At 34.9% G+C, this 12,174-nt stretch overlaps 1 long non-coding RNA gene across 1 annotated transcript; it reads right to left on the bottom strand.

Annotated features, from left to right (window-relative positions):
* Nucleotides 1-9,946: 9,946 nt before the first annotated feature.
* LOC113707461 (uncharacterized) lies at nt 9,947-11,829 on the bottom strand. The gene is made up of 2 exons (XR_003452216.2): nt 11,573-11,829; nt 9,947-10,242 (listed from the first exon to the last, which is right to left on the bottom strand). It is a non-coding gene; the product is annotated as an uncharacterized lncRNA (long non-coding RNA).
* Between the last annotated feature and the right edge of the window lie 345 nt (nt 11,830-12,174).

Raw genomic sequence — 12,174 nt, 5'->3', positions numbered from 1 at the left:
TTGCTGTTTATCATTAGGAATCAAATCACATATAACATCAAAAAATAGTATACTAGTTTATATTTTGCGTTAATACAAGATCAAAGTTACTCTTTTCAATTATGAACCCATTGTCAAACTTGATTAACAACAAATAATTAAAAAAATTTGCAGCCAAAATATTACACAAAACAAAATTTAACATTACAAATATTCTTGTCAATATATTAAGGTTAGTTGCCGAGATTTTTATGGCATTAAAGTTTGTTCTTTGTAATATTTTGTTTATAGATTATTTTTATTATTTATTATTGATAATGTTTGATAATGAGTTTGTAATTAAAAAATAATTTGGATCTTACATTAAGTAAAATATGTAGAATGGTATACTATTTTTGATGCCATATGTGATTTAATCCCTCATGATAAACAATAAATTCTAATGTTTTCTTTAATATTTAGGTTGATATTAGATTAATTAAATAATTTAATAAAAGAGGGGCAATGATGAAATCATATTATCTTCCCTCTCCTAGCTAAAGGGGAGGGAAAGAGGGAGGAGAAGAAAGAAGGGGCAGGGGGTAGTGGTGTATTTTTTGTGGTTAGTGGTGGTGGTGGTATATATTTTTTTTGTGTATTTGGAATTGATTTTGATATATTGTATAGATGTGCTGTTTTCGCGTTTTTTTTTTGTGTGCATATTACTGTAACATTATATATGAAAAACTTGTTAGTTTTTCAAGATTGAGGAATCCAAATGGAGCCCTAGGCTCCCTTTGTTCAAGTTTCATGCTACTTATTAAAGCAAAATTTTACTTATAATTGGTTCAGTGTGCTTTTTGGTTTACTTATGTTTGGGATTTTGTTTGAGGTTCCTACTACTTGTAATATAGAAATTGGAGAGCGGAAAAAGTGGGGGAAAAACTAGCTATAGAATATAAAAGAAAAGAAAAACGAAAGAGTGCACCAGCAAATCGGACGTCCTAATTGTTAGCTAAAAGATGAAGTGAATTAATAAGTGTATTCCTGATCTAATCATTGGGGAGAAGGGTAGAAGGGGAAAAAAAGAGTGCATTCCAAATAAATAAAAAAAAAAAAAGTGGAAAGTTATCGAATGTTCATTATCCCACGTCCAAACTCCTATATAAAGGTGTACGCATGGGCCAACTCTCGTTTCATTCACCAAAGGATAGTTTCCCGAGACGAAAAACCAAAAACCAAAAATAGTTGCAGCAGCAATCATGAATGGAGCAGCTTCCCTTCCTACCTCTGCTACACGCAACAATTACAATTCTGGTCTAAATATGCCAAACGGCTACCACCAGAAAAACCAATCTTTAGGGACCAGAAGCAGCAGCAGCAACTCCTGTTGCGCATTTCAGATGCCTTTGCACTACCCCAGGTTCAAGAAGACTGACTACGAGAAGATGCCCGAACCCCAACTCGATTGTCTGCTCAAAGCCTACGGACTTCCCGCCGCTGGTGACCTCAATCAGAAGAGGAAGTTTGCTATGGGAGCTTTCCTCTGGCCTGATCAGTATTAATTAAATACGACGCACTGCTAATATACAATTCCAATCCCTCTGCGTCATGCACGTTCGATGTGTCTGCTACGTTTCTTGCAGTACTTGTTCCTATACTAGGTAATATATACTACTAATAGATTGGGGTATGTAGCAGTGTTAATCATGGTACTTGTTAAAACGAGTTTGATGATCAGCTTCCCATGCATGAGTCCCCCTCTGTAATTAAACTATAAGCTCTTGTTCAATGCAATAAGTTTGGAATTTCGGAAGTTAATCGAATATGTGTAGTCTGACGGTGCGTAGCTTTGAAATTAAGCAGCTTTCCAGATTCTTGATACTAACTTAATTATTTACCATGTCCTGATAGAACAAGAAATTCCGGATTAATGCTAATGCCAAGTTAAAGTTGCGTGATTGCATCTGCTTTGATCCACTACAACCAAAACAAATTTGTTCACAACGTTGTTGCTTCCTAATTAGCTCGAATCCTTGCGCTTGTGATGGAACGCGATCTGTTCAGTCCAGGTGTTGTATTTGTTACAAATTTTTTGATGTAAAATCATGTTGTATTTTTGTACCAGATGTAAGAAATTTTTTGTTTACATACACAATATTTGTACATCGAAATATATCATAAGTCAAAAAACTGCATGATATTGTATAGAAGTACAGCCATACCTACTCCAAACCCTGAATCTCGCCTCGCCAATTGCCAGAATAATACTACTGTAATCTACCTACTGATAAAGAGAAATTAACGTCTGAGTTATATGCCCACATCTAAGTACAGGGCATGCAGATTAAGCTCATCTAAATTTGTGGTTAGTTCTGGGTGCATGTTCTATGTGCGTCGATCACCGACTCATTTGCTCTTGTCATCCATATATAAAGTCACACACCCCAAGGCTCGATAGACAATAAAACCAGGTGAATACATATGAAACTGAAAAGCACAAGGGGTTTGAGAATTTTGCAACTCTTATTGTTAGGATTTCACTTGGGTTTGATTGCTTCCACGTGGAAAGAGATTCAGTGATTGCATCAACCTGGAACGCAACTAGTACATAAATTTTCTTAAAAGAAAACAGTAAGGTAGCAGGCATGTAGCCATATATACCATCACTGGTCCAATGAATTTTCTTTTCTCTGCTCAATTGGAAAGGCTAATGAGTTCCGGCAATTATTGTTGCATGTAGTTTCGTGTTCAAAAAACTCTCAGTCTAGTAGCTCTCTCATTTATTGCAACAAATGCATCTGCCTGCCCTCTTATCCAGGTAATCTTGCTGAGAAGCAATAATTAAAATAGCACGCTTGCATTGATCAAAATCAGGATCGAGACTACTCAAAACCTGCTTCTGAAACGAACTGTACAAGTGGGAAAACGCCTCGGTTTTATTGCATTCTCCCCACGTATGACGCGACGTCACGGTTAGATTGTAATCAAGTTGCTCGAATCAAAATACTACTTGTATCACTAGAACAAAAGTGCCCGGTCTCGTATGTTATATTGATCCACGCACGTACACCCGATTTGTGACGTAAAAGGGACTTATCATAGCAAGATGAAGTCATTAAACATTTTAGTGTGTGATAATGGCTTGAGCTAATGCTTTGACATTTTTGCTACAGTTCTTTTGAGATAATGATAATGGTTTAGAACTTTTTTTTTTTTTGATAAAAGACCATTTTATTCAATAAATTTGCACTAATGGTAAAAATATATCAAATCAAACGCGATACAGATATATACAGACCTGAAATCAATACTGAATACAAGACAAAAATAAAGCTAAACTCTTAACACATTTTTCAATCAAATGAATCATTGCAATTCCATAGACCTGTGCATGTCTTCCAACAATCAGACATAATTAAAAGCAGGGCCAAGCCAAAAGAGAAATTTAGATCTAATACTAATGAACAGAGAAATTGTAGATTTGAAAAACTAGATGTATAAAATTTCAAATTTCATACAAAGATATAAAAACTAAACAAAACTTTCATGAAGAAAAACGCTCAGAACTCTCACTAGAACACTCTAGAGAGAGAAGAAACTCTCATAGGGAGATTCTAGAAAGGAAGAGTCTCTCATTAGAAAATCCTATGAAAGAATTTACTCCTATAAGTAAAAATCATATTTGTCTAGTCTCTCTCCCATGAGAGAGAGAGAGAGAGAGAGTTAGAAGAGAGGAGCTTTTGACTGAAGGAGTTCTAAAGAGGAGGAGGAGAAAATAAGGTTTAAAAGATCTAAAGAGAAGGGCTTTGTCATTTATGCGAGAAATTTAGGATATGCAATGACAAAGATAGATTAAGGTCGATTGCATCTAGGTTTAGTTAACTCGATCCTATATATGTAGCTCCTATATAGTTCCAGGTTCAGCAGCTGACCTTCCATACACATGGTGAGTTTATCCAGCAATTCATCTGTTCTTCTTCGCCATGACTACTACATATGGATATGGTGTCTCGTCTGGTATCTTTTTACGCCAGAGAATTTTGAGTTCTGGTCATATTCACGTTACAACAAACAATGCCTAAGCATATATTCATGTCATTAGATCCGAATCCGATACGACTATTATGCATTTATTTCTTAAATCATAACGGGGATTATTTCTCGAGAAACCAAATACTAATAGGTATCTAAATTTTGGACATACTGTTAATGGAGTGGTTGCATTGCACGACCGAAAATTAAATAGTACTTCATTTACCCAATAAAATTAAAATTTGTTTTATTACGAAAACTGAGGGACTTGAACCAATGTTATTAAATTCGGACCGGATAACGACTCGGCTAACCTATTGGATCAAAGGTTAATTTGACAGATTGGTCGGATCATTCTTAAAAATTCACTGACATCAATATGATATCATAATTACTTTATATTTTTATAAGTTTCAGAAATATTGAAATTAAGTTTTTGGTTATATTCTGCTAATCATAGAAAATGTTCCAAAAATATTAGACTTGCAATCATATATACACCTAATAATTATATATAAAAATGTAAATTTATGACTACTACTTGAAAAACTAAATTAAAATAAATTAATACAAGTTGAAATCACTGATACTAAATTGATAAGGTCATAAGGATGAAAACATCTTGATTTAGAGATCATTCAGAAAAGTGACTGATTTTGGTACGTATTTACACTAAGTTGGTGGTGTTTTCTTATTCCTATTAATATATGAATGTGTTACATTTTAGGTAACTCAAATTATGTTTGGGGAAAAGAAGAAAGAAAAGTTTGAGAATCGGGTCAATCAGTCGAAATCGGGTCACTGGTTTAGCCAATTTTGAATGGTTCTGACTGATTTTTTATCAAAATGATTTTGTGTTACAAATCAGCTCGAGATGAAGGCTAGTTCACGGTTAAACTGCTCGAACTGGTAGATTCGGTCCGGGTCTAACAACATGACTTGAACCGGAGGACCATACTAGCCACTTCTTTCTCTACAAGAAATCCAAAATAGCAAGTAATTTTGTTGATTTGGCAGGCGATATTAGAGATTCTTAGGCATTCTTTTACTTCACACCTATCTTTTTATTACCACGTGCTAAGATAAACTTAGTACTTATAACTTTGACGACATCAACCATTTTTGACAAAAAGTAAATCAAGGAGCATCCAATTTTTTTCCTTTCTCTTATTTTCGTTATAACCTCACATTATCTTCTTGGATGACAAATAACATTATTTTATGCGGTTTAGAAAATGAAATATTTGAAAATTAATCTACAATCATGTGCAATAGGACAACATGAAGGCCATTTGTGTAGCACAACTCAACTACAGGAGTAGATTTTTGCAAAAAGATATGTAATACTTATATAAACCTACTAATAAAGTATGGATTTTTTTTTAACGGGCAATATTTTATATTTTAATTTTTTAAAATGATCAATATGTTCCTCACTTTTTCCCTTGATGATTCAAACTTTGACCTTTCGATTTTAAGTAAAACATCTTACAATCTAGATCGGGTTTCATGATTCTACTTACTATTTTATATATACAAATTCATGTAATGGATAATCGAGGGTATTGGTGACTTATTAAGTATGGATTTTTTTAACAGAGAATCTAGAGTACCTGCTGATACTTAATAGGAATAATTTCACAAACCTTCCTTGAGGTTTTTGACAATTTCACTCGGCTCCCCTCAGGTTTTATAAATTACACTGACCTCCCTTGTCACAATAAAATGACTATAATGACATTCAATTAATAAATAATTCACAGTACAATGAAATGAGATTAAAAAAAGAAAAGAAACCTAACTTTTTCGTTTATCTTGTTTACAAATTGCGACCAACGTCCATTTGCTCTCACTTACCGTCACTTCGTTCTCATCCATCAACCCCTTTCTCCTACAATTCACTCTCAAATTATCACTAACTATTGCTTATAATTGCAGTCAATCACACCACAAGTGATCCGTTAAACTCTACTATATATTCCTATTTCTCCTTTTTTCTCTTTGGAATTGTCAAATCATAAGTTTAGTTGAGCGATTAGATTTGATGGTTGAAGTAAAATTTAATTACATAGTCAATCTAAAAAGGAAATGAAGAGTCACACAATAATAATGGAACAAATAATGCAATCATTGGCCAAAAGACGAAGAGGGGCTAAAATTAGTAAATTTGATAATTTGTTTATCATTTATCCAAAAAATTTTTTAAGATGTTAATAAGTACATTTATATTTCTTTTTATGCTTGACAATTGTTGGTTATGGTTTTGCTATGGAGATAGAGTTGCTTCTCTATATTTAACATGATAACATATTTGGAGATTTAATGGTAGGTTAGATTATTTTGTTTTGAAAAGGTGTAGGCATTGGGTTTGAAGTTTGGGGTGTGATTAGTTGTAAATAGAATTTTGATTTTTGGCAAAATGAATTTCTTGAAGATCTCTATAGTCATAATGATGATGTCTTTCCTTCTCTTAAATTTGATTAATCTCATCCATGCCTAAATCTCGCCTGAGGATTTTCTTCAAGGCCATAATGTGGCTCATTTAATAGGAGTTAAACCACTTATATGGAATCAAATCATGGCGTTCTGTGTTGGAGATTATGCAACCATAAGGACAGTTGATTGTGAATTTGACTATTCCATGGAACCATATAGTGAGAATATTTTTGAAGAATGGAACGAATCTTCAAGATTGAATGCATGCTTTGGGAGAAACAATTTTATGACTATGATAATAGAACGAATGCATGCTATGATAATAGATTGAATGCATGCTTCGGAACGAATCTTCAAGATTGAATGCATGCTTTGGTTGCTTGGGTTTAGAATTTCAAATTAGACTATTTATTAGGTTAGTTTGTTAATATAGTGAGTTTGGTTAAAATATGGAAGAAAGCAATTGGCAAAATAAATTTTGTTTTATTTTTGTACAAAAAGGGTAGTTTAGGATATTGTTATATAACAGTAAAAGTAAGGGAGGTAGATATAATTTAATAAACTTGAGGGGAGATCTCTGCAATTGTGAGAAACCTCTGATCTAATATACACAACTTACTATTTTATATATACAACTTTACATACTTTTTTTTTTTTTTGTTTATTCGTACGTTTAGTCACTTTTCTGATCTAATTTTGATTAAGGAAAAACTCTTAAGCCTCAATTAAGTAGTACCAGCAACCTTAAGTAAAAAATTTTTAAAAAAATTGAAAAGATTAGTCTTACGGCAAAAGTAAAAATGGGCAAGTTGGCATGAGGAAGAAAGAAATCATTGCAGCCTTTCACGTACTTGTTTAGAATCTTGTTAGATCTGTTCCAAAAGAAGAGTGGGACACAAAAAAAAAGGGGGTACAAGTAGGGGAATTAAAGCTGCAAAAGTGGTCACCATTTCCATTCGAAGACTCGTAGTCTAGTACCAGTACAAATTTCCTTGTAGGAACATATTATTGAAGACTATAGCAGCTTCATTCCTTTCGGACCGCTGTAGCAGAAATAGAGAGTGAGAGCCAGAGAGCAAAATTATTTATTGATTAGTACAAAGAGTAAGAGATCAACCAGAGAGAGAGAGAGAGAGAGAGATGGAGATCAATAAAAGAATGTGCAATGGCCTCGTCGTTGTCGTCCTAATTGCTGTTATTTTCACCGTCTTTATGCCTGCTGCTGCTGAGGGTCATGTTCATCATAGCTTCCCTCCAGCCCCGGCTCCTGCTCCCACCAGTGACGGTAAAATTTTCTTTTACTGTCATTTGTGTACCATTTTGTTTGGCTTGTTCAATAGTGCGGATTTTATTTTGTTTTCTTTTTCTTGTTCTGGATCTTAGAAAAATGTGGGATTGCTGTTCATGGTTGGCCGGGAAATTCTTTGATGGCCATGGGTTTATGGTGAAAATGGCATTACCTTGTTTCCTTTGGAGGAGGGATCTGGGAGATCTTCTCTTCTTCTTGTGCGTAGAGTGCCTATAGTTTTGTTGCAGCAGCTATTTGCTAAACATGACAATAATGTCATCTTTTGGAGTTTTGAGATTGACAAACTGTAATTGATATTTTCAACTGACCTTTTGACTAATTTTTACTGTAAAATACTTAAATCACTATGAGTTTTGGTTGACTGAAGTGATACAATGAAAAGCAATCGCCGGGCAGTTTACTTGATTATTGAGTAATCAAGTTATGCACCGACCGAGTTTCAAGACAATAATTAGTTAATTGATTTCCAAAAAAAAAAAAAAAAAAAAAAAAGGAGCATATGATACATTGCAGAAGTCATCCTCTGAAACAAAATCAACTATACAATTTACTTGCCCTGACTTTTAATGACAATGACGACACAGGATCTTTTCGCATTTTTATTTTTTCTGGTTCCTATTTACTTCATGGATATTTGCTACGTAGAAGATGTAAATCCGTGGTTTAAGACACAATTCCTAGCATGATACAGTTATTCCTACCTAAATCGTTACTTTTTCAGGCTTGCCTGCTAGTAAAGCATATCACTGAAAGCTTCCTAAAAGTTTTGATTTTGTATTCATATTTCAGGGACAACTATTGACCAGGGGATTGCTTACGTCTTGATGTTGTTGGCTCTGGTGCTTACATATCTCATCCACACCCTGGAAGTTCCCCTCAACTTCCAGGTTATTTGATTATAAATCCATACGACTATTGCCCAGGAGAGAGTTATAGGCTAAGAGTGAATTGAAATGCACAAGTAAATTGTTAGAAAGACTTTCACGAATGCTTATGTAATGTCGTCCTGGGACATACATTAAGCATCTTACTATGGGATTCTTTCGAGTAATTGTTGCATTAAACTGCTATTTACTAGAACAGGTTTTGGTTCATCTTTCCCAACTTGCTTCCTATTTGACTGGATCCAATTCTATGTGCTCATCTCCAAACTATATTTCTGTATTTCTTCGTCAAAGGTGAATTATCAAGATCTTTTAATCAACCTAAGAGAAGAGGTTGTATACTGAGGCTTTCTGCTGCAATCCTATGCAAGTATGGGTAGTGTATCCTTTGTCATCGCAGTCTGAGATTGCAAGAGCTCAGTGGAGGCTCAAAATGGATTAGATTAGTGTCATATGCAATGAGCTTAAACAGGGGCCGCAGCTTTGCTCCCCCATTGTCACCTGATCTACCGCGCTCTGAGCAATTCTGTGCTATATGCTTGCCATCATGAAAGAGGAGGCAGGGACATTACTTCGGAGGCTAGCCTCGGAGAATTCCGATGAAACAAAACTAAGCTGCATAAGCAATATTCTGAGGTAACCTGATCCTCTTTACACCAGCTACACAAGTTTGTTTGGATAGAGGAATTATTTGTTAAAATTTATTTGCTTACATCATTATTACAATTTCCAACACACCTTTTTATCTTTCCAATTACCTTTTTATCTAACATACATCACATCACAAAAAGTGCTGCAGTAAAAATATCTCAAATAATTTATAATCCAAACAGAGCAACGTTGCACAGAATTCATAAATTTGTTGCAGAGTAAGGTTGTGTTTGGATTGCATTTTCCGTCATTTTTCATGAAAAAATTACTGTAGCGATTTGATATATGTGAGGGAAAAAGGTGATAGGGAAATGTGATCACGGAAAACGATAATATTTTCCGACGAAAACCTTCAATCCAAGCAAGGCCTAAGTGTTCAAAGAATCTGTTGGGTATCGCCAGTTTGGTAACTTGACTTTCTGGCAAGTACACCACCATTAGTTTGATGGCTAGAATAGACCTTCATTTCCAGTAAATTTGAAGCACCAACCCTATTGTCAACTATACTACGTATCCTACTGTGTTCAAGGATAACAATTATTTTTAAACGAAGAATTGTGATTGTGCAATTTCAACTTTCTGGAGCGTTCCAAAGGTTCTTATCAAATGCTTTGAATGATCATAGAGACAACATCAACTTGTAAATCGAAGGTGCAGAAGAACAAGTCCTACCTGGCCTTCAAAAGGAGCTCTTTAAATTGAAAATGACATGAAAGGAAGAGTTTCTGATGTTTCAGTATGAAATACAGGATAAGATCATCATTAAGCAGAAAACCTTGGCCCTCTTGATTATGCAATGTGCAATCATCTTTCATTGTCTAGCCTCAATCACTGTTAGCTGAAAAAATGGTGCAACAACCTGGTCAAGTTTAATACAAGTCTAGCAATCACAAGTGATTAATGTTTCTTCTCGCTACTCGCATCAACACTTCCTTGGTTTTCTTCAGCCAATGAGAATTTCTTCACTCTCTGGCAAGAAAAATAGGGTATGAGTATGGCCCATAACAAATCCAAGCAATACTGCACATTATGTATGAAATAGAGCAAACTCTCAGTCTTAGATAACAGTAGTGTTTATTAGCATCCCAAAATCAGTGGAAACCTTTTTTTTTTTTTTTTTTTTCAGATACAACAGCGGAAAAGATTTTGGGAAAACCACACTAACCTAGCAAGACATAATGAATCAGAGAAATACCAAAAAGATACTATCTCCTCAACATTCTCTATTCCAACTGAGTTATTGATTACTTCAGAGGTATCATGCCAATAACTAAGAGAAGCAAGCAAGACAGGAGGAAAGATAATGCTAAAATTCGTTGAATTCAATACAAAACCGCTTTACTTAACATGGGAGAAGCTACAAATTCAAGTATCAAGTATCTGTTATGCTACATGCAAAGCAAGGAGGCAAAACTGTCAGCTATTATTACATGAAGAAGAAATAGTTGGAACGAGCTTTAACACATAACCAACAACTTGAGGACAATTTGATGCAAGAACTTCGAAGTTTTTACACAATCACAAAGGACTGTTTTACTGACTGTAGTCAATTATATCCACTACAACAAACAAGACGCGTCTCTCCTCATCACCTTACAATTGGTCATCAAGATATTTCCTCCTCTACTAGCAAAACAATCGATGTACTCCTACAGCATAATGCTAAATAAGGACCATTCACTGTAAATTAGGAAAGAAAAGAAAGTGAGGCAACAAGTCAGCGAGTCGTTGTATTCCTCACTAGAAGTTCTAATGATTGTTCTACTCTATTTCCATTCCAAATTGGGTTATCAACACTCTTTTTAGATTTTTACAGCTCTGATCAGCTCATGAACACATTTCCCTTGGCATCGCAATGACTGAACCAACATTGCCTGAACAAAGGGAATCATGGTTGCATGATTCTATAAATGGACTTTGATGGATATTGAAATCGTCCATAGTCTCACGCAATTGGGTCGGATAAGGTACTTCAACATGAAGATACCGTCAAAGGTCCTTCATTTATTATTTCGATGCAGCAATAATTGGTAAAAAGGAAAATGATCAAACACAAGCAACTTTCAAGCCTTTAATCTCCAACCCTTATCATTACCTTTCCTCATCTATTTCAATTTTAATTAATCATAATCGTAATCATTAACGCAAACCAGTTGATTTCCCAATCCGCTTCAGCAACTTAATTTGTCAATTTAACAAGCACAATATGTACAACCAAATCCAGTACTCCGCAAAACAAGTAGGAGTATCAAATCATACATCATAGTAAAACATAAACAGACAAACAGATAATGAGCACCTTGTCGACGACGCATTGGCGCAACGACTGAAGGAGACGGAGGCACTTCTCTTGATCGTAAGGGGTTTCGGTGACGCAGTTGAGCAAATTCAGTGCCTCCTGCCCGCATATTGCTTGGCCTTTCCGAGCTGAATCCATCTTCCCCTGTTTCTTCTGATTTTGGGGGTTCTAGAGAAAGCAGGAGGGTTTTAGAGAAGGGGCTGTTTGGTCGTTTTCCTGGCTCTGGGAAATTGAAAGAGAACCAGAGTCCAGACAGCGGCCCCCGCGCACACTGTTTTAAGTTTTACCCGACATATAAATTTCTTCCTCCTCAAGAATGTTATGCAAGAATTGTTCAGACGGCCACCACCACCAAAAAAAAAATAATAATAAAAATCTGTTTGGAAGTAATTATTAAATTTGAAAACAAGGGGAAAAAAAAAGTCTAATCATCGCGTTATTTTATTTCTTACTCAAATCCGATGCCTCTCTTGTTCAGTTCGATTGATGTAATTCTTATAATATTTTAGTGTAAATTTGTACAACTATGATGTATTCATGAAAATTGTTTACTTATCTTAAATATATAAAAGGGGGAACGCCCATTTGCTACAGTACAATCA

This window comes from Coffea arabica, chromosome 8c (genome assembly GCF_036785885.1).
Source record: "Coffea arabica cultivar ET-39 chromosome 8c, Coffea Arabica ET-39 HiFi, whole genome shotgun sequence".
NCBI lineage: Eukaryota > Viridiplantae > Streptophyta > Magnoliopsida > Gentianales > Rubiaceae > Coffea > Coffea arabica.
Note: the sequence above shows the minus strand (reverse complement) of the source record. Positions and strands in the feature narration are given on the sequence as shown.